Here is a 26,570-nt window from a genome sequence, read left to right as displayed (position 1 = left end):
AGACAATGACATCGTTTCTTTGGGCTTCTAAGGTCGGTTCTCTTTGAGTGTGTAAACTCTGAGAGTGCAATGCCTTTCTCCCAAGGTTCTAGCAGCAGGTGGTGTTTCTTTCTTTCTTTGTTTCTTTCTTTCTTTGTTTTGCTGTTTGTGTGACTGTTGTGGTTCAGAATCACCTGCAAATGCGAAAGGGGTAAAAGGACCCTGGCCTCTATCATTTCTGAAACATCAGCCTTGATTTAAGTTTTTGTAAGTGCATGAGAAAACAAAATAAACAAACAAAAAATCCAAATAACAAAGAATCCATTCTATGCTTGACCTGATGCTACAACAATTTTCTTATTTTTTTTTTTTTCCTTTAAGGCTTACTAATCACTTTTCATCTTTCTCTCTGAGTGGTTGGCGGCCCTGGGATCCCTGTCTTTGGATTCCTCTCTGAGTTCCCAATACTGTCTACTCTACTGAGAAACAAAAAGTAGTTCACAAATTGACCTGGACGTTTCAGTTAAGGATGGGTGACATGGATCTGATCTTCAGAGAAGGCATGACTGGTTTCCAGGGAGTAATTGAGGCAATACTTTTACTATGCAAGGAATAGCAGGGAAACCATTCGTGTTAGCCTTCCATTCACAGAAACTGCTTCAGCTCTGGTACAAGAAACATTTTATCTAATTCAAATAAATACCAGTTAATGCCTCCCCCTTAAGTATCCAGAGATGTCAGCACAGTAGAGAGTGCTATTTGAATATTATTAAACTTTAAAATTCTTTTGGCAGTTTTTGTGACTATTTGGGTTTTTTTGTTTGGTTGGTTTGGTTTGGGTTTTTTTGTTGTTGTTGTTGTTTGTTTGTTTGTTTGTTTTTCGAGACAGGGTTTCTCTGTGTAGCCCTGGTTGTCCTGGAACCCACTCTGTAGACCAGGCTGGCCTCGAACTCAGAAATCTGCCTGCCTCTGCCTCCCAAGTGCTGAGATTAAAGGCTTGTGCCACTAACACCCGGCTGGTTTTTCTTTTTGTATATGTATTTTTATTGAAATTATTTTACATACAGTGTATCCTGATCAGTGTTTCCTCTCCTCCAGTTCCTCCCAGATTCCCCCACCTCCCCATCCACCCAACTCTACGCCCTTTCTTTCTCTTTCTTTTTTTAGGAAACAAAGTCACAACCCCAAAAAAACCCAGAATGTAAAAATTTAAAAAAGAAAAAAGTACAAAACACACACAACCTCATTAAAAACAAAAAATCAGAAACCATAATATATAAACAAAAGGCCAGTAAGACAAAGCAACAACAAAAGAAACAAACAAACAAAAAACAACCCAAACAAGCGATATGAAACAAAAACTGCAAAAATACCATTGAGTTTATTTGATTAATGAGTGTGTGTGTGTGTGTGTGTGTTGAGTGTGTGTGTGAGTGTGTGCGTGTGTGAGTATGTGTGTGGTGTGTGTTGAGTGTGTCTGTGTATGTGTGAGTGTGTGTGTGGTGAGTGTGTGTGTGTGTGTGTGTGCATGTGTGTGAATTCATTGTTTTAGCTTTGAGAGTCTCACTTTATAATACCCCAGGCTGGCCTCAAACTTTAGACAATTCTCCTTCCTGGAAGAGCTCTGGGATTGCAGATACGCCACAATTCCAAACTTATTTTTTTTGATAAGAATAAAAAGACATTTTATAGGACTTGAAATCTCTGTCTTTTAAGGAGTGACTTCTGAGAATAAAACATGTAGGCATTTACTTTTCTCTGCTTATGACTTCGACACCAAAGAAACTAAAGCAGAGACACAGCCAGCAGCTGCAGCCACGTGGTTTCAGGTAACCACGCTTACCCTGCTGCTTAACCCTCTACTTCCTTGTGGCCTCAGCGTGTTTCTATTTTAAGCACGTTAGTAATTGTTTATCTCGAGCCTTGCTATTTTTCTGCAGACTTTTTGCATCTTCGAACGCTTCTGCGTATCTTTGTTCAGATACAAAGAACAGCGCCCGTATTTCCATATCGCTACCCACCATCACAATCACACCACACTGTCTTTGTGCTGAGTACACTGCCGACCAATCACGGCAGACTGAAATAGCCGAACGTTTCAAAAGCAGCAGTTGAAAAAGAAGCTACAAATGGAAATTGAATTATCTTGTTTTGTTGTTTAACAGCTTAATTTGTAGATAAGAGTAATGACAGTACTCCATAGAAAGAATTATAGCCTGCTCTCCTCCGTGAGAACAGCGCCACCGTCTGGATTCCCAGGATTTGCTCAGTGAACAAATTTAGGAGGTTTGTATTTGAGTGGCGTGTAGGTAGAAAACCTGAGGTTATGGTTTTATATTTCATTTATTTATTTATTTATTTATTTATTTATTTATTTATTCATTCATTCATTCATTCACTTGCGTTTTGGGAAAAGAGCTCTTTTATTATTTAAACTTTTTTCATCCCGAGAAGTTTATAAGCTAAAAATAACAATTGTCCTCTCCCAATTAAAGATTCATGTATTTTGTATCTCTTAGCAATCAACTGTAATAGTATCAAATGCTTACATGATTTCTTTTATAAATTATATTATTATAAAATTCATATTTCCATAGGGATTAGTTTTGTATGTCTTTCCTCAGTATGTTTTCTCCAAAACTGCCTGATTGTAACTGCATGTGTAGTCAGCTTGAAGCTTTGATTTTTTTTCCTCAACACTAATGATTAATTAGGCTGCACAATAAAAAAAATCAGTCCATGAAACTGAATATTTTGTCAAAAAAATTAAGCACATAAAATCATTATTAACATTTTTATACGTAAGTTAATTGGACCACCAAAATATGGAACATATAAATGCATACATATGGTTCTATACAATAGTAAAAATGCCCATTAGTATGCAAAGTTATGCAAATTCTAAGCTCTGCTCAAATTGAAAGCATTATAATATTTGCCAAAATCCTTATTATTCCCATGAATGAACAGGACAACTTATCTGAACATAAAAAATGGCATTTGCTGCCGAACAATTGCTTTTCTTGTATTGTATTAGGATGTTTTAATCAATGGCCCTTCTTGCCATTGTTTTTCATAATCAGCCTTAACACGCTAATGTTCCATTCAGTTGCCAAAATCAGCCTCATCCCACCCTGAGCCATGTGCTTCCTCTGAAGTGGAGCCAAGAACAACTGTTTCATAGAAAACAAAGGGCTGGTCCCCTCGGTGGTGTTGGAAGAGCTGGGCAGACAAGCATCTTCCGGGTCTAGTCCTCCCGTTACTTTGTTTCAGTCTTAATCTTGAAGGTGTTACCCATCTGCTAGTTTACTCTGTAACCTTGTCTCCCTCCTTGTGACTTTAACTGCACTAAGCTGGAGGCCAACCCCGAGCACTTACAAGGCTCACTGTCCAATGTGGTTCGTCATCCATGTCATTAGAACTTAAAGAAGTAGGTGCCATTAGTTTCCCTTTTTACAGACTGAAGAACAAAGAGATGGAATCTGTCTTCCCTGAACCTCCGAGTTACTAAAAAGCTGCCATGGAGGCCCCAGTGCTCTGCCGCTTCTCCTCTGAGGTGAAATGACAGTGCTCTGTGGCCTTTGATGTCAGGCACCACTTTGCATTTTATTATTGTTTAAATGCAAGCATCTTCTGAGTAACGACCAAATCGATTTTTGTAAACCTTTCCTGCTCCCCACAACCTCCCTCCCCCACACCTGCCAGGTTGTGGTTTTGCGTGCACGTCACGTATTTAAATTGCTCTTCCTTCGAAAGTCATTCATATCTAAAAACTACTTTTTTGAAAATTAACTATGTAATTTATAAATGATTATCTAATGTTTAAGTTCTATGGCCCAATGTCAGCATTATCAAAATGCAAGTCATGTACATGGTTTGAACTAGCAACTCTTTTCTTTTTCTTTTTGAAAAGCAATCTTTTCTCCTCATTGTCCACAGGCTAATGCTGCTTGCCCTGGTGGACATGGTCATTTCATCACTGTTTGCAAAACCAAAATAACAACAAAAAAAATAATGTATGCTCCCAGGGGACTCCTATAAGAAGTAGAAGTCATTAAAAAGAATGATTCGGACCTGAGCGCATTTGTGTTACCTAAACTCATTATGAACTGAGAAAGGTAAGGTGCTGGAGAGACATGAAAAAATGTCTCTGTTTATGTGAAACTTGAAGTATACACAAATACCTGCACACAGTCAGACAACTTCGAATGGGTGTCTCTGGAGGACAGAGGGACATAGATCTATTTCAGTGGGTTTTTTTGTTTGTTTTGTTTTTGGTTTGGTTTGGTTTTTGGTTTTTCGAGACAGGGTTTTTCTGTGTAGCCCTGGCTATCCCGGAACTCACTCTGTAGCCCCTGTTTCACTGTTTATTCTTGGGTTGTGTAATAGTTTATGGTCCTGATACCTTATTGGTCAAGTGAAATGATAGAACTGAACGATAAAGGAATGAAGACTATATCCTGTCATCAAGGAAGCTGGCCTCTGAGTACGGGAGCTGGGTGGCCGTGCAAGCCTCCTGCCAGTCAGAAATGTAAGAGCTGTAAGCAGGATGATTTCAAGTAAAAAGAGAAAGCATGCAAGACGGTGCGAACTGTAGCACCGGAGAGCAAGGTGGCCGTCAATTAGGAGCCAAATTCTCAGCCTGGACTCCTGCATTCCTGTCTGGCTTCTCCAGCAAGTGCTTGACACGTGAGCCCAGCCATCTCAGTCTCCTTCTGTACCGGCCGGGTGAGATAACCGTCTCAGAGGGTAGTGCGTGCTGAGAGCTGAATGAAGTCACACTCGTCCAGCCCATGAACTCCTATCTAATATTGCTATGCTGCAATGGAACAGGGAAAAATTAAATTATTATACAAGAGATAACCAATCAGAAACAGGCAGAAATACATTAGTGCTCTATTCTATTCCTTCTAGCAACAGGTAAATGGTAAAAATTGATGATGATGATGATGATGATGATGATGATGATGATGATGGAGATGATGGAGATGATGATGGAGATGATGATGGAGATGGTGAAGGATATGACATAATACAGGGGAAGATTTAAGTAAATGAATCCATAATTTTAAAGTGAAAAGTCCCTTTCTAAACAGGACCTCAAACACCAATATCTTCAAGGTGACCCATCAAATACTCCAGAAACTCCTTAGCTCACAGCTCTCCCTCCCGCCACCAGAATTCCAAAAAAAAAAAAAAACAACAAAAAAAAAAAAAATAGGAAGGAAGTACTTGATATCTTGCCTAAAGGAAATACAAATGGCCGTGAATGCCAACACCTAACCCTCAGGCAAGTGTGGAGGGTGGGCCAGCTGTACAGCTGCAGGGCATTGCCATCTCTCCACAGTGCTGAGGGGCACTGCAATTGGGGAATATTCCCTGGAGACTGATTTTTCAAACCTTTTAAATAAATGTATGCGACTTTTGGCCTGGCAATTCCATCATCAAGATGTTTTTTTTCCTAGGGAAAGAAAAAAATATCAGTTGAGTGTAGAATCCAAGAAGGCAATCCCCTGGTGTGTCTTCACGGAAGTCGGAGGTGGAAGTACTTAAACATTTACTAGCGAGAAGCTGAGCAATTTATGAGACATCCAGAGAAGACTTGCCATAAGAAGTTCTGGTGCAGCTCTGTTTAATTGTATGGAAGGTGACAAGATTTGTTTTAAATGGGAAAAAAATCAGGTGGCAAGATACTGTGATTTATGACTTTGTACTGTTAAAGTGTTTGTTGAGTTTGGGCACAGAAAAAGAACTAGTGTGTGTGTGTGAGAAAATAAACAAACAAACAAACAAATAAATAAATAAAGGGAGAACCTGACTGTTCCTAGGTATGTATGGTACATATGGTAGGTATGTATGGAGGCTTACTGTAGTTGTGAAGGAGAACAAAGACATCTGGGAGAATCTGGAGTAAACATGACCAGCAGACTGAGCCAGGCCAGTAAAGAAAGGGGAGAGAGAAGAGAGGGGAGAGGAGAGAGGAAGGAGAGGGGATGAGGGAGGGAGAGGGAAGAGAAGGGGAAAGGAGAGAGGGGAGACTAGGAGACGGAAAGGGGGGCGGTGTCAAAGAGTAAAAAGGACCCATATAGCCAAAATGGTGAGATTATATAGAGCAGAACTATTGGGGGAAGGACAGCTCATCCCCTGGGCTAGAGAAGTTTAGAACAGGGGCCTGGGCATGCCAGCCAAATCCTGTAACAGGTAAAGACTGAGGGATGCGGGGAGGGCCTGGCAGCCAGGTCAGCTTAGGTATGTTAAATAGGCACTTCAGCTATTTTGAGACCTAACCATTAGCAAATGTTTTTTTTTTTTTCCAATTTCTCCTCAACTGTCACTTTGTTCACAATGGATTTCCACATACAGTGTATTTGACAGAGGTTGTATAATCCTCTTACACCCTTAAGAGGTTTCCATTGACAAAATGAAGAAAGGAGACCTTGGGAGTGCGGTGTGTCTGCCTAGGCTCCGATGGTTGGATCTATTGGCTGTCTGAATGTTTGAGGGGATGCAGAATGAGGGAGAAAAGCTATTTTTATCACAAATGTAAACACTTGATATGAGTATTTAACCTCTCAAGGCTAATTTAAATATAACCGTCTTGGCGATTTTTCTTTTTCGCTGAGATGCAGCAGAAAAGTGTTTATAATTTCCTTAATCATCAGGTTTTTTTAAAGGTTGCTGACTTGGAACAATGATATTTTTGAATGCCCCATAAATAGGTGCATGAACTACACCATACAAGGCAAGGCTCTCTCCTCCTAAGATATAGCTCCTTTGCTCAGCACCCATTTTTTTTATGTACCTACTTTATGCCAGGCAGAGATGACTAAACACATAAAACATGATCTCTACCCTTAAAAGGTTTACTGTCCCACGAAGGGTGGGCAGACAAGTAAACACCTAGGCTCAGAGAGATGGAAACATTCGGGTCCCATAGGAATAGGAGAAAAAGAGAAACGTGTATTATGCTTCAAGGAATAAATGAAGAAGGCCACATGAAAAACACCCATTGGCTGTAGTACTCAAAAGAAGCATTTTTATTTGTATTTTATTTTTACATTAAAATAGCTAAAATTGTAATTTTACATTTCACAATATAAACAAAAACTACACTAAAAAAAATTCCTACTTCTCCCTCTAAAACTATTCTAACCTTTTGGAAGGCCTGGGGTGGGGGGTAACTCTCTCCTCAACATACCATTAAAAACCACTCAGTACTGCATTCTTAGGCAAAATAGGAAGAAAGAAAGAAAGAAAGAAAGAAAGAAAGAAAGAAAGAAAGACCCAAAACTGATTTTTAAAAAATGAAAGAAAAGAAAAAAAGAAAGAGCCGGGCGGTGGTGGTGCACGCCTTTAATCCCAGCACTTGGGAGGCAGAGGCAGGCCGATTTCTGAGTTCGAGGCCAGCCTGGTCTACAGAGTGAGTTCCAGGACAGCCAGGGCTACACAGAGAAACCCTGTCTCAAAAAACCAAAAAGAAAAAAAGAAAAAAGAAGAAAAGAAGAAAAGAAAAAAGAAAGGAAGGAAGAAAGAAAGAAAGCCCCGCCCCTCTCCTCTGGGACCAGCGAGAGAGCTCCTCTTGGAGGCCCTGGCATCACAGGCTTGTAGACTCCCATGAGCAGCCTCATTTCAGAAGCAAGTCCCAAAGGCATCCTTTCAGGAGCAGGAGGAGCAAAGGATGGGGCTGAGGTGTCTTTTCTCATTGAAATGCAGCTGTTGATTTATGAGTCTGGCTCTGGGCCTGCTCTGTCTATTTCAGGTCGTTGTCTTTCACATTGTCTCTTTGTTTTCTACCTGGACAGTTGTGTTTCTCATGAAGGGAACTGTAAGGCAGGCATTACTGTGGTCATAATAAAACTTGGGTGTGCTGCTCTGCAGGTAGCTACATAAAAGTAGTATGCCCTCATTATAATATGTTAATTATCATCATTATAATATCATATTATTAACATATTATAATAGACAATATATATTAATAGAATAATATAAATATAATATAGTATATTAATACAAAGCATTTATTGAAACAGTCCAAGACATTTGTTAACCGCCTCCCCCATCACACACACACTCACACACACACACACACACACACACACACACACACACACACCCTGCTCCGTGCCATCTCATCTGGGAATATCTTAGGCAGCAGCCAGCAGTGTATCAGCTTCCACTCGTTCTCCATCAGACACACAGTGTAGCCAGGAGTGGTGGCATAGACCTATAATCTTATTACATCAGGAGAGGAAAGGGGTTCTGGTTTCAAGGTCAGCCTGGGCTACATTGACAGACTTTATCTCAAAATGAATAAACACCAAAACTAAACAAAGGGTGAGGATGTGCCAGAGTAGTTAGTGTAAGGCGTGGAGTTCAGATTCAGTCCCTAGGGCAGGGGGAAATGTATAAGGTAAAACCCACAACACAGGGCAAGGGAATGTGTTTGCCTTTTATTTATTTTACTTTGACAAACATGGGTTCATACTATCCATGTTGCTTGCAACTTTCTTCTTCATTTAAAAAAAATTAACAACCAACCAAGGACATCTCTTTGCCACAATGACTAGATACAATACACTTTTTCATTTTCTTTTGAGACAAAGTTTCGCCATGTATCCCTAGCAGTTCTGAACCTCTTTATATAGACCAGACTAGCCTCCAACTCACTGAAATCCACCTGTCTTTGCCTCCTGAGTGTTGGGATTAAAGGTGTGTGTCACCATGTCAGGGTTCAACAGGACACAGTTTTAAAGGAACGATGTAATATGCATACAGCCAAATTTATCTGATGATTTCCCGTATTGTGGGCCACCTAGATTTTCCATTTCTCCTTGTTGTCCTTTCCAGATACAAAGTGAGTTAGTGGCCACCTTTCGAGCATATTCTAAGTTTTGTCTGTATTTATTTTTATGAGATGGATTTATGTGCTTACAAAGCCCAGGGCTTGGCAGACGTATCTCCACAGACAACATCCGTTTTCCTTGAAAAGGCTCCTTATGATTCTCATGCCAGAGTGCATGAGACTCCATCTGTTGGACAGGCCTGCCTCCCTAGTCAGGTAAACCCTCAGACTCCTCTGCTGAGTGTCACCATTTAAATAGTTTTGCTGATGTGGTGGGTAAAAATTTGTACAATTTAATTAAGTTCTCTGGGTTACTTGGAAATTTAGATAGCTTGTTTGTTTATGGACACTTAAGATCCTCATCTGAATTTCCTCTTTATAAACTTGGCTCATTTCCCTGTTAAGATATATGCTTCTTATTTGTTTTGCCTCTTTGTAGAATTCTACCTTTTCACAATGTAAATATATTTCCCAGTCTAATGTAAAATTAGGAAAGTTTTTCGTTGCCACACATGTGAATTTTCTCCGGGGACTGGAGAGATGGCTCAGCAGTTAAGAAAAATGTTTTTAGATTGTGGGCTTTCAGTCCATCAAAAAATTTAAGTCTAACCTCAGAAAAGAATCTAATCTTGATATATTCTAAAGGCCCAGCCCTTTCCCATTGAGTTGGATGTCACCTTTACTATGAACCTGCTTTTGGACTCTGCTCTCTTCCAGTTCAGTTCTGTATACATTAAGGCTGAAGCTTTTATGAGTCTTAAGCATCTAAACCCAGATGCAGTAGAATTGAGTACTGGGGCTTTTTTTCTTTCTTTTTACAATTTATTTTGTATATGTGAATACACTGTAGCTGTCTTCGGATGAGTCTAAAACTCTAAATCCCAGGTTTAAATTGTCAAAAGGGTAAAACTCATTAAGAGAGGTACATTTACTAAAGAGTAAGGACTGAGTCGTTCTGGGGGTGATAACTCCTCAGTAAAGAGGCCTCTGTTGATGCTAGGCTGTCAGGGAGACAGGAGGCCACACTGACTAAGCAGCGAATTTCTGAACTCCCACAGTACCTGTTTCCACCTAAGTGATGTTGCGGCTGAAATGAATGGGAAGATAGCTGTCTTCAGATCTCTTTTTTCTAACTAACATGCCTGTATTGAAATGTATAGTAACATGTTCTCTTCAATACCCTTGCAGTTTGAAAGCAATATTGCCCGACTTTCAGATAATAAGCACCTGGGTACGAATGTGGTACGATTATTACTCATGGGTTCATATTTTCTTTGTATCTGGAGAACACAAGCTGACGTGTGTACACTTTCTTTGCGTTTGGTATCTCAGTATTATCTCCCCAAATGAAGAGACACAGTGTCACTGTGGGGGGAATAGTCTTAAACTCCAGATCCTGGTTGTCTCTTTCATGACTTTGCTGACATGCAATGACGTGATTGAATTTTTACACTCACCACTAGACTAGACTCTTCCTGGAACAGGAATGTTTTCATGGTTGATCCTCTCTGACATGGCCTCGTGAGTCAATCTACAAATGGGAAAAGACTGTGTTTTAAACACTGAGAGGAACTGTGACCTCACAGTTGAGGCAATGCAGACGCCAGCCACTTTAATAAAAATGTCATGGTTGCTATCCTCCTCGACCTCGCTAGGCAGTGGTATGTGAACACCAGCAAGAAGCATCCTTGGCTTAGAGTCTTCTCAGGGATCTATCATGACAGAGAATGAAGACCACTAACAATGAGTGGGTCCTTTATGATAGACCTTGATGATTGATTTTTGATCATCAACTTGATTAACTTCTGGAGAGCCTAGGTCATTAGTAACGCACACTGCTGGGCTGTCTGGGAGGGTATTGCTAGAGAATACTAACTGAGACACAGTGCGTGCGTGTGTGTGTGTGTGTGTGTGTGTGTGTGTGTGTGTGTGTGTGCAGCTATCCTGAATGGAAATAACATTGCTACATTGGTTGCAGATGTCTGAAAGTTTTTCAAAAAGGAAAATGGAGGAAGCTCCCTATAGACATATATTTTTCACAGCCTTTTTAAATAAGGGTTCAACCTTTCCTCTAGCCCACCACCCATCAGAGGTAGTAGAAAAGAAAGATTATTAGGATATGGCGGGGAGAGGACCTGTTTAGAAATCGTTCTTTGTCCAGTCCACTAGCAGACACCAAATACGGATCAGCAGCTGCAGACTAGTCCACTCTGTGGACACCACACATGAATCAGCAAGGGCAGTTCAATCCAGAAGAAACCTCAAGGCTTTGCCAACCAGCAGGAGTTCATGGGAGCAGCAAGAAGCTGCAGGAACCTCAGGAGAAGCTCTTTGGTGAGTTTTTCTCTATGAAGTCACCACAAGCAAAGCTCAGCAACACAATGTAAGGAGAAACGGTAGCTTAGGTGTCGTCCGTGAAGACTAGCGAGGTGGAGCAAGGCAAACCAGTGCTGGAACTTCCATTGTCTGTGAGGTAATATTTACATTCCTTCTAAATATCATGTGTCCTTTCATGTGTCTGCTGTCATCCTCTCACCTATGTCTGCTTCAGCAAAACATCCTTTTACCTGTCTGCCCCAGCAAATTATTTTTATAACCTAACTGAGTCTCCAAAGAAACCAGAAATTTCCCCTTTTAGCTCACTGTTCAGGCTCTCTCTGCCTCCTGGCCACCACTGTTGAGTAGCTTCTGCTACTCGATTCTGTTGTTATGATATCCCACCTCAGCAGAGTCAGCTGGAGCCAAGGACTGTGGACTTGAGTTGTTTCTGTCAGACCTTTGGTCACAGCGATGAAGGGTGTGAATAATGCAGACACCACGCACACCTGGACTGGGCCCGAGAAGCAGAGGCTGCAGAAATAAGGACCAAGGTAGGATTCCTAGACTGAAATTGCTGGTCTCCTTAACATTTGTACCGAATCACAACTGTACTGTGCCCCACAAGCTTAAAAGGGAACCCAAGGAGAGGAGGGCTCATTGTAGAGGAAAGTGCCTGGCATTTGAGGGTTCGACCCTAGCACTGCACCCACCCACAACAAAGAAGAGTTCCTAGACATCTTCCTGCACCTACTGTAGAATCAGTTTTGCCACCATTTCCATGGGTCTCTGTGAAACCAATTGTTTTGCTGTGGGGACCCTAGACAATGTTCAAGATTAGATAACCATGAAAAAGGTGACGCAGCTAGGCATTGTTGTGCACTCTTTCAACTCTGTGCCCAGAAGGCAAAGGCAGGTATACTCTGTAAATTTGGGGCTAGCCTGGTCTACACAGGAAGGTCCAGGCTATCTAGGGTTAATAAGGAGACTCTGTCTCAGAAAAGAAAGAAAAGACGAGAAAGAAGAGAAAGAAAAAGAAGAGGGCATACTATTGCTGCCTCTGTAGATTTTTAGTAACTGAAGTCATGCACACCCCTGACACCTGTCACTCAAGCTCTGACGATCTCTCCTGAGCTGCAGATCCCTGCCTCCTGCCTGGTCAGTGCTAGACATTTTCACTGTGTTCTGCCATCTCTACAGACTATGGAGACACTTTTTATTCTAAGTGGAATGTTTAAAGGGCTCCACTGCAGAGAACAGCTTTGACTTCAAAACAAGAGAAATCTTCATTAACACAGAAAAATTCAGAGATATTAGAAAGGATTTGTTAAAATGTAGCTCACTGCCATACTCCACAGAACAACTTTCCTCCATTTTTTAATACTTCTACTAAGTTTGATTTATCATATAGGAGCCTAGCATAACTGCCATCAGGGAGGGTTCACCCAGCAACTGATGGATACAGATGCAGAGACCCACAGCCAAACATTAAGTGGAGTTTGGAAAATCCTGTGGAAGAGCTGGAGGAAGGAGCCAGAAGGACCAAGAACACAACAAGAAAGCCTACAGAGTCAACTAACCTGGGCCCATAGGGGCTCACAGAGACTGACCATCCGGAGAGCATGCATGGGATGACCTAGGTCCTCTGCACATATGCAACAGTCGTGCAGCTGGGTCTTCATGTGGGACTCCTAAAGTGGGAGCAGGGGCTGTCTCTGACTACATGGCCTGCTTCTGGATCCCTTTTCCCTAACTGCCTGGCCTCTTCTGGCCTCAAAAGATGATGATGCACCTTCATATGCTGAGGCTGGTTAATATCCATGCGAGGCCTGCCTTTCCTGAGGAGAAGGGGAGGAGAAGTGGAGGCAGAGGTGAGCTGAGAGGGAGGGAGGGAGGGACTGGGAGTAGAGGAGGGGAAGCTGCAGTCCAGATGTAAAATAAATAGATAGATAGATAGATAGATAGATAGATAGATAGATAGATAGATAGATAGATACTTGACTTATCATGCCCTTCTTCCTGTAACATAGCTTCTAATGTGTTCCCTAACACACATGCTGCAGAGTACATGCGTGCTATAGCACATGTGGATATCAGAAGGCAACTTTCAGGAGTCTATTGTCTTCTTCTTTCTGTGGGTCTCAGGGATTGAGCACAAGGTTGTCACAGGCTTGGTCACAGGCTCAGTCACCCGCTCAGCCTCCTCACTGATGGCTCCACCCTACTTCCAATGGAGCACAAACAGGCCGGATATATTTACAGTGCAGCATACAGATGCTTCCAGTTCTAAACACACTATGAGCTCTCCGCTGTTCTTTTGTATGGATAGAGGAAACTTTTGTAACCAAGCCTCAACTGCAGGCCACCTACAATGGCTCCGCTGTCCCCTTGATGACACTCATCATTCGGCATGACAGTTCCTATCGCATGGGTCTCACTTCATATTTAAACTGTGAGCCAGTCTTGAGGATGAGAGTAAGCCAACTTTCTTGGTCACCAAGAAGAAGCCATATTATATTTTCAAGGTTCAACACAGCCCCAGGAACATGCTGGTACTTATACTGATTGGATAAGTGACAAAGGAGAATTCAAAATGATATCTCAAGCCCATAAAATATAAAAGTCTCAAGTGTTCAGAAAACTGCCAAGATTTTGTTTTCAATAATGACAACCATTGAAGTTCTTCATAAAACATCAGTGTGTCTTATTTAATAAGCACAGAGACCACAATATTAGTTACAACTGCCAGTGCAATCTCCTCAGAACATGGCTCTTCGGTGGACTTGAATATAATTTGCCCACACCTAAACCCATGATGAAATTTAACTCCCACTAAGAGCTGAGGCCACGTAGAACCTTTAAGAGCTTTGGAATCATCCTGGTGAGCGGAACAGTTCATTCATGTGACTAACGGGCTACTGAACGTTTCAGCGCTAAGGGCCAGCTTGGCCAGGCCTCACACTCTTGTCTCTCCCTGTGAGGTGCCTAATCTTGTTTACTTGGAGACAGGGTCTCACTATGTAACCTTGGATGACCTGGAACCTGCTATGTAGGCCAGAATGGCCTTGAACTCATAGAGATCCACCTGCCTCTGCCTCCCAAGTGCTGAGATTAAAGGTGTGCACGACTGTGCCCTGCCTGATGGTTAATCTTGACATCAGCTCTGACTGGATTGAGTACTGACCTCATTAGTGAAGCTCACCTCTGCTGTGCCTTGGGAGATTTTCCAGAGAGAACTAAGGGAAAGATCTTCCTTGACTGTGGGTTGTATTGTTTCATTGGCTGGTGGAGTGCGTGGGATAAAGTTAAGGTAAGGAGAAGCCAGTCTTGGTCACCATGATGTGAGCTGCTGTACTCTGCATGAGCCCCCACAGTGATGGAGTGAGCCTGAGCACATGCCCCGCCCACAATGATGGAACAAGACCTTTGAATTCATGACTCCCCATGTGTAGGACCTTGAAAGGCAGCCTGATTTCTGGTCGAGTACAGGCTAGAAACCACCAGAGACCCCAGGTGATCCTGAGGGGTCCCCGGTGGGACCCAGGAGATCCTGAGGAACAGCGGGCATTTCGTCATGCCCCAGACTATAGGCTCCAGACACTAGGCCACAGCCCTCCATTGATTTGTGTCTCAGTCACATAAGGGCAATGCCCCTACCAGCCCCTCCACAGGTAGAAGGTATGACCACAGGTCACACAGCCTCAAAACAGATCTCCATATTAATGAGGTATCTAAAGGCCAGAAAGGCTTAGCCAATTATACCTTCCTTCCCAGACCCTCCTCCTTGCAAAAGGTATTTAACCTCAGGCCCGCTCTGAGAAAACAGGGTATGGTTTTTACTCATCTACTCTCCCCCATGACAATAAAAGCCTTAAAACAGTGGACTGTTTCTCTTTCACTGGGATCTGCAGTGGGGAGCAATGGAGAAGGTTTTTACCTACAGAGCCACCGTCTAATGTCCCGCAGACGACCTCTCTGCGTTTCCAGCCATGGCGACCACCAACCCAAGCTGCGACAAGCCAAGGACTTTCCCGGAGGGGTGCAGAGGGAGCTTCTTTCCCTTTCTCCCCTTAGGCCACGGGCCAAAGCAACCCAACACCTCCACTTCGTTCTAGGCTCGGGCTCCAGCGGCGCCTGGGTGCCCAAGAGCTTGAGAACCAGACGAGCTAACTCTGGCTCCCCCAGGACCTCAGACTAACGCTGTAAGGTCCTCAGCAGATGTGGTCCCTCAGCCTTAGGCCAGAAGTAGGAGCCAAAATAAACTTTTTTTTTTTTTTTTTTTTAATAAGGCCTCTGCTTTGAAGCATTGTTGATCAGCAACAGACTGAGACTCTGGTCTAGTTAGGTGGCGTCATCTGTAAGATGGCAATGTTTTATACATATAACCCAAGCCTCTCCTACATATGATTTTTTTAAGGGCAGAGGACAGATAGCCAAGGGAAGATGAAGGCTAAAAGAAAAGGTTTTCAGAGGCTGGAGTGGGAAGACTCTTAACCATGGGAAGAGGCATCTACTGATTGCTTAGAAGAGAATGGGGGGAAAACATCACAGAAGTCGCAGAGACCAGAGTCTATTATTCCCAGGAACAAACATATAGTGCTGTCTATATTATGAATATTATAGCAAAATTACAACCAACATGATACCGGGAGAATGAGAGATTCTCTGAAATGAAATCCATTAAATAAATAATGCAAAGAGTATTGAATTTCCTAAGTGATACATGCGCCAGAGTCTGTAACAGGATGAAGAGTTCACAGCTGAGCTGAGGTGCCCTGGTACTGTCCCTCTGAAGGCTGCATATGAGGGACAACAAGCCTTCTCACAATAGTGTGCCAGTGTCTCCTCCCCCACTCCCCAGTCCTCCACCCCCAACACAGAGGAAGGAGCTCAATGCTGACGACTCTGCCCCAGCCTCCTGCAGGGCTGTTAACAATGGTGTCACTTTGTACCAACCGTGGGGCCCTGAAGTGCTGAGAAGGGACACCTCATTTCCTGCAGATGAGAAAACTGTCTGCAGATGCCAAGTCATTAACAACCTAGATGAGATTTAGGTGATATCTAGAGACCCCTTAAGTCGGCCCTTGAAACAATGATATTGCTCAGACGACAGCTACTCATCAAAGGACATATTTTTGAGGCAAGTCAAATAGAGATCTTCCACTGAAAGCTTTACCTGAATAGATGTTGCAGAAAACCAGGAGATACGGAGGCCTGTGTCATCTCAGCCCTCACCTAATGCCCAGCAGAGGGAAAATATATACTTCCATAATTACAGAATGCATTGTGCATTCTTCTAAACATTGCATATGAAATTGAAGATGCAGACCAAAAAGTCATTATGACTTTTTGAAGGAAGGACAAGAGGCTGTCTGCCTCTGCAGGTTCACAACCTCGCCATGCTGATGTCAGTTCCTATATGTACTAGCCAACTCAGTTGAACAGTGAGTCATTTAAATCAAATGGACCATTTATGTTTTAACAGATTAACTAATTGCCTCACGAAAATTCTCAGAAGGATCCTAATGGTCTAACATTGGTAGATAGATTGATTTTTTCTTTTAGTAGGAAAAAAAAAACCTAAATTGTCTAGCGTAAATGACAGGTGGCACTTTAGATAAAATGGACCCCGAGACCACCCCTGCTTCCTTACAGAGTGAAATGAAGCCTTCTTTACTATTGCCCCCCAGCAGTAGCATAAAACTAAAAAGCTGGTGTGATCAAAATCCATCCAGTGGAAAGAGATTAGAATAGAGCATTGTGGGTAACTCATTGTGCAATGCAACTCAGGTTCCCATCCTGGCCCATAAAATAGCAGAGTTGCCTGTTGCAGATGCCGGGAACCTTTTCTGGCATCTTTTCAAGAAGAAAGGGGATGAGTCTTCCTCCTCCTCCTCCTCCTCATCATCATCACCTGTCAGGGGACCGCTGCTCTGTTGGGATCCCAAAGTAGGAAGGAAATGTGCAGGGAACTGCCTCTGCTTCCTGGTCTGTTTCAGAACCCCCGTTGCTCAGAATAGCTTGACTGAAGGACAAACACATTCTCTACTCCAACATGCAAGAAGAGACATGTGTGACAGAGACCCAGAGCCTGTCATGGTCCAGTGCAGGTAGTGGTCACATGGGCTTATTCTGCTCAGCAGCAAGGAATGAGGAAGCCCGTTTAGCCCGGTTCCATGTTGCAACTTCTAATTGAGTTTATTCATAATTAAGTTGACATACTGATTTTCTATCTTGCAGTTCAGGGAGGGAAGAAAGGAGCATTATTTATTGTTCCTTACAGGAATCCAGTCCATTTCTGTGTTCACAGTCTGTTCCAGTTGATATGCTGACTCTCTACCAGATTTTCTCTCATTGTGGCATGTGATCAATGGATACAGGAAGAAGAAAGTATCATATATTTCCCTATGAATATCGGTCAACACCCAGCAGCCAGCTTTCTGAGAAGAGAAGGCTCTCATCTGCAGCATTTGCTTACTTCTGCCCTGGGAATATGTATTCCTTGGCTGGTTGCCAACCGTCCTTGGGGAAGACCCTGAACTCAGGGTGAGCAAGGAGCGATTTCTCACAAGAAGATAGCTCGCTGCTGTCTGCAAAGAATGCTGCATTTCTCCAGGTTCCTGAGAATGAATTCGAAAGCTCAATGTGTGCTTTTGTCTGTTTTGTTCTGTTGTAAAGACTTAACAGAGGCTGGGAATTCATCAAAACTATACATTTTCTCTGCATTCTGAAGACAGGGGAGACCAAGACTGAGCCAGCGGTATCAGGTAAGAACATTCTCGTGGCTTCTCCCCATGGCGGAAGGCAGATGGAGCAAAAGAAGGCAAAAGCACCAACAAGACAACCTGCTGCTTACCCTTTATAGCATTAATTGTCCTTTGTGAGGGTAAAGATGCCTGGGTCACAGCTCGGTGGCCCTGAGGCTTGATCCCTAGTGTTATAAGCAAATAACAAAAAGCCTTTTTACTATTAATAGAGGGGACAGCCTATAAAAATTTAATAAAATCCAAGTCTTTTTACTATTAATTAGGGGGACACTCTGTAAAAAAATTTAATAAAATCCATTTTTTTTCCTTTCCCAGCTCCTGCAAAGAAGACTCCGAGACTAATTAGTTATTATTAAACGCCTAGTAAGCTTTGGCTCATTCTCAGACTAGCTTGTAACTTATTTAACCATTTAAACTATTCTATGTCTACTAGTTGGTTAGTCACCTCTCCTCCAGTCCCAGTCCCCTTCTTTCTCCATGTGTCTCTTCAGGGTTTCCCTCAGTGTCTCCCTGAGTTCATCTAATCTGCTGCTTTACATCCGTCTTCTTGGCCTTTCTCCGCCGGTCTCTTGACCCTCTTTTTCTAAACGCTCACTATTTTCCAGAATCCTCTTTCTTCCTGCCAGTGTCCCACCTCCTACTTTCTGCCTCAGCTCATTGGTCATCAGCTTTTTTATTGACAGATGATGCTTATCCGCTCTACAACACCCAGTTTGTACAACACCTCTCTACAGACGCTTCCTGTTTGGTTCATTTCTCACCACTGCTGCACTGGGGAAGTTTTGAACCCGTGAATTTTGGTAAATATATTCCAGTTCTGCAACACTTATAAAGAAGCTACCATGTTATGTCTATTGAAATTATCGAGTGCGTTTAGCACCAACCCAGCTGTCTGCTGAAGACTCACCCGCATCATCGTCCAGTTCAAACCATGTCACTAGTTACAAGCTTCTTGCCTTTTTTTTTTTCTGCAAACGGTCTTCCCACTGTCTCATCTTCTTAAAAACCCAGACCTGATACAGCAGCAAAACCTGTCAAGGACTGTTCCCAGCAGCCAGAGAGATAGTATTAACACTGATTAAAATCAGAGATACAGCAGGGCGGGGTGGGGCGCACCTTTAATCCCAGCACCCGAGATACAGAGGCAGGTGGATCTCTTGAGTTTGAGGCCAGCCTGGTCTACAGAGTGAGTTCCAGGACAGCCAAGGCTACACAGAGAAACCCTGTCTTGAAAAACCAAACCAACCAAACAAACAACAACAAAGCAGAGATGCAGAAAATAGGACGGCAGCTGCTGCTCAACTCTCTAAGTCAGAGAGAGGGTAGCGTGTTGGGAAAACGAGTGGCCTTGCAAGTAAGGCAGAGCTGGACTTGAGTCCTGGCCCCGATGTTTCCCAGCTGTGTTACCCTGCAGATGAGGATGCTCTTGCAGGCCTGTCATCCAACGCCTACCTCTTGCTGAGGAAAGTCTGGGAAGAAGGAAGGGAAAAGAGCCTGCTCAAACCTCCTTGAAAGCAGGGGATGGCAGATCTCCAGGCAAACACACTAACAAAGGCGTAGAGAGAGAGAGGTCCTTATCTAAGGAATGCTTCCAGCAAGGGGAACTTGATTGAAATACTATTGAAAGTTGGGCTGTGCTGGAATGTCTCCCTAAACAATGTCTGTACCCATGTGACTAAGCAAGCATACGTGGGAGGTGTCAAGGAAGAAAAGGCCGTCTAGTTTAGGGTCAGAACTAAACAGAACACTGCAAGAAATCGGCTGGGGATCTATACTGGTCCCTCTGTGCCATTCAGGTTGAGGTGATGACAATGGTCACCCCCTCTCCATTGTCCTCGTTCTCGTTCTCCTCCTCTCCCTCCTCCTCCCCCTCCTCCCCCTCCCCTTCTCCTTCTCCCCCTTCTCTACTTCCTCCTCCTCTTCTTCCTCCTCCTTCCCCTCCTCCCCTCCCTCCTCCTCCTCCTCCCTCTCCTCCTCTTCTACCTCCTCCTCTTACTTCTCCTTCTCACCCTCTTCCTCCTCCTCTTCTTTCTCTTCTTTTTCTTCCTCTTCCTCCATCTCCTCTTCCTCCTCTTCTATACAGGATCTTGTTATGAAGCTCAGGCTGGCTTCAGACTCGAAGTCCCACTGCCTTGGACTTCCTAATGCTGAGGCTGTAGCCACAGACTGCCAAGCCCAGCTGTCAGATGTTTATTTTGAACCATCAGCAGGGCTTGCTACCATCCGAGGCCACCACAAGTGAGTGAGTCTGATTTGACAGTCAGATTCTTTGTCTCGAGTCCTCAGAAGATTAGACACTTCATCATAAAAGTTTCCTCGTCTATAAATGGTAATAATAATAATAAATATAAATTTATGTTTATAACCAGAAGAACAAGCAGATGAGGCAGGAGAATCACCCAACATCTAGCAGTATAGTAAATGCTAAATGTAGCTTATACTTCTGATGTCACCGATGGGACCATTGTGCAGTGCCTCCAGGGCTCACTGCCATCAGTTAGCTCCGGAGAGATCAGTGACACAGTGGGTACTGCTTCCGTTTTCCTACTTGTATGTTTTGTTTTGAGACAGAGTTTCACTAATGTAGCCCCAGCAGGCCTTGAACTCACAAAGTTTACCTGTCTCTGCCTCTGGCATACTTTGGTCAAAGGCATGTGCCACCGCACTTGGTATAAGTGGTATATGTCAACTCTTTTGCCACACCCGATCTCCCAAAGTTACAAATATACTCAGCAGATTGACAGTTATAGGTATTTTTCCTTCTCTAAAGAAAGGAATCTTAAGACATACCAAATTTAAAATTCCTTTTAGAATAACTACAGTTTTCACAGTTCAAACTTAAATGAACCCTATTTTTCACCCTATGTGGCCAGAACCCATACTCCCAGCACTGGAAAGCCTATAATAGGAAGATCATGAGTTCCAGGCCACTCTGACCTATGCACAGAGACCTTGCCTCAAGAAGGAAAAAATTTTTTTCTTAGCATTTGTTTAACAGAGGCATCGATTGTATACTGCGTGCAAGGTTATGAGCTTACGGATGTGAACCAAATTTCATAGCCTCTGCCTTTTCCCTTGGGGCTTACAGGCTAGCGGGGAAACAGCCTTTAGACAAGCATCATCCAAACAGATACGATGCCCATGTTGTGCTGAAGTGAGAAACCGAAGCGTGAGGAAGCAGACAGCGTCTCTATGTTGTTTGCTTCCTGTCTGCTTTTTCTGTGGGCAACCTGACCTGTCCGTGGCCTAACGTCCCATCTGTATTCTGGACACTCTTACCACCTCGCAGCTGCAGAGTGATATATCCACCCAGTATGCCAGCTTCTACTTCCGTACAGACACAGACATGACAGATATTAGGGCAGTGTGGGGCTCTCTGTCTTCATCTGTCTCTTTCTTCAATTTGCTTCCTTTGCCAAGCTCCTGGGTCTCAGCAAGTGGTCAACCATCACCGATTTCCCATCCCAGAGACCTGTGAATGCCCCCTCTCCATCGCCCCTCTGGAATCTACTCCTTTAGTAAATACCTTTCTGTTTCTCCGTCTCTAATGGTACCATCCTAGTTCAAGACCTTAAAAAAACAATCAATGTGTCTGTGTGTGTCTCTACATATGTATGTGCCCATGAACATAGGTACCCTCTGAGGCAAGGTATTGGCTTTCTTGGAGCTGGAGTTACAGGCTGTCCTGAACCTCTTGACATAGGTGCTAGGAACTGAACTTGGGACCTCTGCAAGAGCAGTGTGCACTCTTTAATATTGTTCTATCTCTCCAGTCCCCCTCCTAGTTTAAGTCAGTCACTTACCAAATAATGTTACCATCCTATAAAAGCCAAGGTCCTGTCCACTGTGCCTTTGAAGTTCTACACCAGGACTATTCAACCATATTCCACAGGATTTCCCCAAAATTCAGTATTGCTTCCTTGGTGGTATTGTTGGTGGTGGTGGTAGTGGTGTGTGTGTGTGTGTGTGTGTGTGTGTGTGTTGGAACAGTCTCACTATATAGTCATGGCCAGCCTGGAACTCACTCTGTAGGCCAGGCTGGGCTTGAACACAGAGATCTTTCTGTCTCTGACTCTCAAATGCTAGGATTAAAGTCATATGGCATTCTCCAGGTATGTCACTCTTGTCAACGCAGCCGGGTGCTGAAAGGTCTTACTTTGCTTTGGTGATGGTGGATGGGAGCCGGTTGAAGAGCTAATGAAACCTGAGGAAGTAGTAGCCAGATATGAGGATGAGTAATCTCAAACCCTAGTTGCCAGTCACAGGGAGATGGATTTGGTTTTCAGCTACTAATACACTGAACAGGATTTATACCCATCTGTCTACTGACCTACTTTTCATGAAGTATAAGACTGTGAAAAGCCAGTCGGTCCCTCAGTAGGAGGAACCGTGCTATGGGAAGGATCTGGATAGATAACTGGAAGCTCTCCAGCCTCTCCTATCCCTGCCACCTTCTGTGTCCCCATGGATGTGTTAGAGCCTCAGCTGTTTGTCTCCTTAGGATGCTAACACTTAGTTCACAGATTTGATGAAATAACAAGCAGGGAAGAACGTGTAAGCCTATTGGGTTCTTTGATTTCTCCCCTGGTCCTCTAGCGCCCTCATGTGGCTGCCAAGGTAGTCTAGACCCCACACTCTTGCATCTCAAGTTTGTCGTTTCTGGAGCCTTGACTCTCCCACTGAAATTTGGTCTCTAGCTCATCCCTTCATTCTCTAGTCTTATTCTAACTGGCGAACTTGACCTAGATAAACTAACACCAGAGACAAGGCATAGTTAGATGTGATCTAACTATTAGGGGCAAGTTAGAGGCAAGCCTGGGTTTCTAGCCCTCAGGTGGCAGAGTCAAGGGGCTCATCTTGACCTTGAATCTACTGTGGACCACATAGTAAGAACTTGTTGCAAACAAACAAATGAAAATCCCAAACTCGAACCACATTAGACTCCTGGGTAATAGAAGTGCTTGGCTCGTGGGGTATTTTAGACTGCCCATAAGAGGTGGCTCAAGTGGACAGTCCAGGATGATTCATTACCCTTATAGTTAGACACACTTAAACCCGGCCTCATTTTCAAGACCCAGTCTCCTGTACTTGGCTTGACAGCACTCTTTCTGTGACATAGTGGCAAACACATCACATCACCTTGTCTCAAAAGAATTCTAGAGGCTCCTTTCTGTTCCTCACCCTATGCTCCATCAGGGGCTGATAGCTCCATCCAGTATCTGGGTAGGAATTATATAAAGAAATATGTAGTCATCCTTTCATGTTTGTATTGCACTGTATTAGGTATTACAAATAGCCTATAAATTATTCAAAATATAATAAAGAGATTGCATCAGTTGCATGTCAACCTTTTGCTATTTTACAGCAGGGGCATGATTATCCATGAAATGTTGATATCTTTGAGTGGCCCTTGGGCCAATTCCTTGGGTTGCCAAGGGAACACTGTATTCTCAAACTTCTCTGAGACAAGAAAATTATCTTCTGTCAAAACTATGGAGCCCTCAAGATGAGAGGAAGGTGTTTTTGGAAGCTAAAGTGGCTAAGTGGGCAGGAAGAGAGTTGGTACCATCTTTCTTCTTTATTTTGATGTTATTTTACTAATTGATTCTTTGAGACTTGTGCTGTTGCCTAGGCTGGCTTTCTGCTCACCCTGAAGCATTGTGATCCTCCTGACTCTGCTCTCTGAGAAGCTGGGATTGTAGACCTGTGCCTTGTACCTGGTTCCTCTTCTTAATTGAAAATGTTTCTGAGGTCACTGTACTGTAGGAGGAGCTAAGGTGGGAGGAGTGAGGAGAGGCACGAGAGAGGAGAGAGAGGCGAACATGGAGGCTGATGTTCACAAGTCTCCCGCAGTCAAAGGTAGTTGGTATATCTAGGTTGGGTGTTGGGTTATACCTCTGATTGAGTGGGCATCTTGTTATTGATCATTACCAAATGTATAAAGCCTTTGATTAATATTTAAGCACTAGAGTCTTATTTTATTACTGGGCCCTCATATATGGCGGGATGGTCTGGGCAATGCCCAGCCTTATGGAGACAGCGTGGAAGATTGGCAGAGCCATCTCCCACCCTGGTGTCTCGCGGGTGGCAGGGCTGGTGTTTCTAGCTGGCCGTTTCTAGCTGTGGTGCCCACGTGGCCTCTGGCCACTGAACATGGCAGCTGAGCTAGGCAAAGCTGCCGCAGCTTAGATAGTCGGCATGACCGGAGGCCGATTTTTAAATAATTACTTCAACACTGTACAGTATTGTGAGTTTGTGAGAAATAATAAGAATACATCCCTTATATATCCTGCCCAGATTCCAGCAGTGTTGATAGTTTATAAAACTACAGGATAATGTGAGAGCATATTGACACTGATACAACTTACCCACCTTATCAAGACTTTCCAATTTCACTTTTTAATTTGTACTCTTGTGTGTTCGTATTTGCATGTGCTCGTGTGTTCTGTTATATACAACCTTATCACATATGTAGGTTTGTGAATATATAAAGTGATAATCAGACTAGTCCAGGGTATGGTTGAGGGGAAGGATTGATTGATTGATTGGAGATTGATTCTATTTTTCTTTTTCTTTTTTTTTTTTTTCTTTTTGTTTTTTCAAGACAGGGTTTCTCTGTGTAGCCCTGGCTGTCCTGGACCTCACTCTGTAGACCAGGCTGGCCTCGAACTCAGAAATCCACCTGCCTCTGCCTCCCAAGTACTGGGATTAAAGGTGTGAACCACCACTGTCTGGCAAGATTGATTCTTATTTTATGTTCATTGGTGTTTTGTCTGCATGTATGTCTGTATGAGGGTGTCAGAACTGGAGTTACAGACAGGTATGAGCTGCCATGTGGCCACTGGGAATTGAACCTTTGAAAAAGCAGCCAGTGCTCTTATCCTCTGAACCATCTCTCCAGCCCAAGGAGAAGGTTTTTATTATAGATATGAAGGAGAGGACAGCCAGGGCCATCTGAAAGAGCCCAGAGCAGTGGGAGCATGTAATAAACATGGCCAGTAGACTAAAGGGAGCCATGAGAGGAGGTGGAGAGGGACCAAGAGAGGGAGAAAAGAGTGTGGGAAAAGGAGACCAAGACAGAGGACAAGGGAGGGAGGACCAAGAGGGTTCCTCTATAACCCTGAAATGGCAGAGTTGTCTAGGAATGAGAAGCTGGGGGATGGGCAGCCCATGTGTTGGAGAAGTTTGGGGTGGAGGGGGAAGAGCTGAGAGGAATCATTGAAGACAAGTGAGCCTGAATGCTTGTGCGTGCATCAGGCACCACGGTTAGCCATTTTGTGCATAGACGCCACAGTTATCTTGTTACAACTGCGTCCACTTCCACCTCCCCATTCCAAGTCCCCCAAACCCAGCATCACTAACTGGGCATCTTCATTTGTAAATCCTCACCTTGTCGAATGTTATATAAATGGATCATAAGCATGAGATCTTTTGGATTGGCTCTCCCACTCTCAGCTTCCTGTGTCGAATTCCCTAGAGATTCACCCGAGTTGTTGAATATGTGAACAGACAGATCTTTTAAAACTTTGTTTAGTCTGTTGTTTGCTTAAGGACAACTGAGTCACCGCCAGACATTTCGAGTCATTGAGCATGAAAGAGATAGAAATCTGAATGAGCCAAGCGTCGGAAATACGGCACAGGCTGCTCAGGATTTCAGAGACAGATCGTCTCCTCTGCCCAGCCTCCTCCACAACAGGGCAAAGGTGTCCTTTATTTTCTGGAATGGGGTAGCAGGAACTCATCCTGTCTGGAAGACAGCAGGTGCTGAGTAGCAGAGTTGGGTAGAGTCTGCTGAAGCTACAGCTGCTTCAAGAACTGGGGTAGAAAAACAACAAAAGCAGCCTCCCGAACCTGAAACGTAACCTAGGCAACTGCCATTGCAACCCACAGTATCACCCAACCCTACCGAAAAGCCAAAAGGAAACATAATTACTACCTAGCCCTGTGGCCTAGCGGGTAAAGTTAGAGGGTTTATTTGCATTTTCTCTGGTAACAAGTTGACTTCTTTTCTCTCTGTTACAACAAATAAAGGTATTACAGACATTTGTGTACAGATTGACTTTTTTTTCTCCTCAGCACTCTAGAGAAAATATACAAGGGTGCATTGCAATTGCTGGGTCAAGTGGCAGCAGCACGTTTAGTTTCAGGTCTGTTTCCCAGACCAAACCCATTGATCCTCCCACCAGCGGTGTATGACTGGCCTGCACCGTTAGTGTTCAATCTCCTTCTATATCTTGCTCCTCTATAGAGACTGTCAGCAGGTGGGTGGCCCTCAGTGTCTGCCACTCACAGGGACTCCTGTAAATTCATTGAATTATGGCTCACTCCCGTTGGCTTTAAAAATGAGTGAGACAGAGACTATGGTTTATTTATTTGGCTTTGGCAATTACTGGTGCAGGGGAGGGTAACCTTAGTAAACTGTTCTAACAGCTGGACTGGCTGCTTCCCTGACTGTTGACCCCAAATACTTGCTGGTTGAATCTTCCTGGGTTATTTCTGCTCCAGAAGTCTGGTGTCCTGGGGGTGGGGGGCTGGGGGGCATTTCACTTGGGCAAATACTGATGGCCCATCACATCAAATGAAGACCTGTCCTTCCATCTTCTCCCTCGCCCTCCCCCTCCCTTTCCCCTCTCCCTCTTCTTTTCCCTCCCACTTCCTCTCTCTCT

At 43.6% G+C, this 26,570-nt stretch overlaps 1 long non-coding RNA gene across 3 annotated transcripts; it reads right to left on the bottom strand.

The window, feature by feature from the left end:
- Positions 1 to 7,010: 7,010 nt before the first annotated feature.
- On the bottom strand, positions 7,011 to 20,122 carry LOC143434153 (uncharacterized). 3 transcript variants are annotated; one of them, XR_013103445.1, is made up of 3 exons: positions 19,914 to 20,122; positions 10,279 to 10,352; positions 7,011 to 7,861 (listed from the first exon to the last, which is right to left on the bottom strand). It is a non-coding gene; the product is annotated as an uncharacterized LOC143434153 (long non-coding RNA). The 3 variants fall into 3 exon arrangements; XR_013103443.1 differs by lacking the exon at positions 19,914 to 20,122 and adding an exon at positions 11,543 to 12,944; XR_013103444.1 differs by lacking the exon at positions 19,914 to 20,122 and adding an exon at positions 11,543 to 12,944 and having other exon boundaries at positions 7,011 to 7,802.
- Between the last annotated feature and the right edge of the window lie 6,448 nt (positions 20,123 to 26,570).

The sequence above is a fragment of the Arvicanthis niloticus genome, chromosome 13, assembly GCF_011762505.2.
Source record: "Arvicanthis niloticus isolate mArvNil1 chromosome 13, mArvNil1.pat.X, whole genome shotgun sequence".
In the NCBI taxonomy this organism is placed as follows: Eukaryota; Metazoa; Chordata; class Mammalia; order Rodentia; family Muridae; genus Arvicanthis; species Arvicanthis niloticus.
Note: the sequence above shows the minus strand (reverse complement) of the source record. Positions and strands in the feature narration are given on the sequence as shown.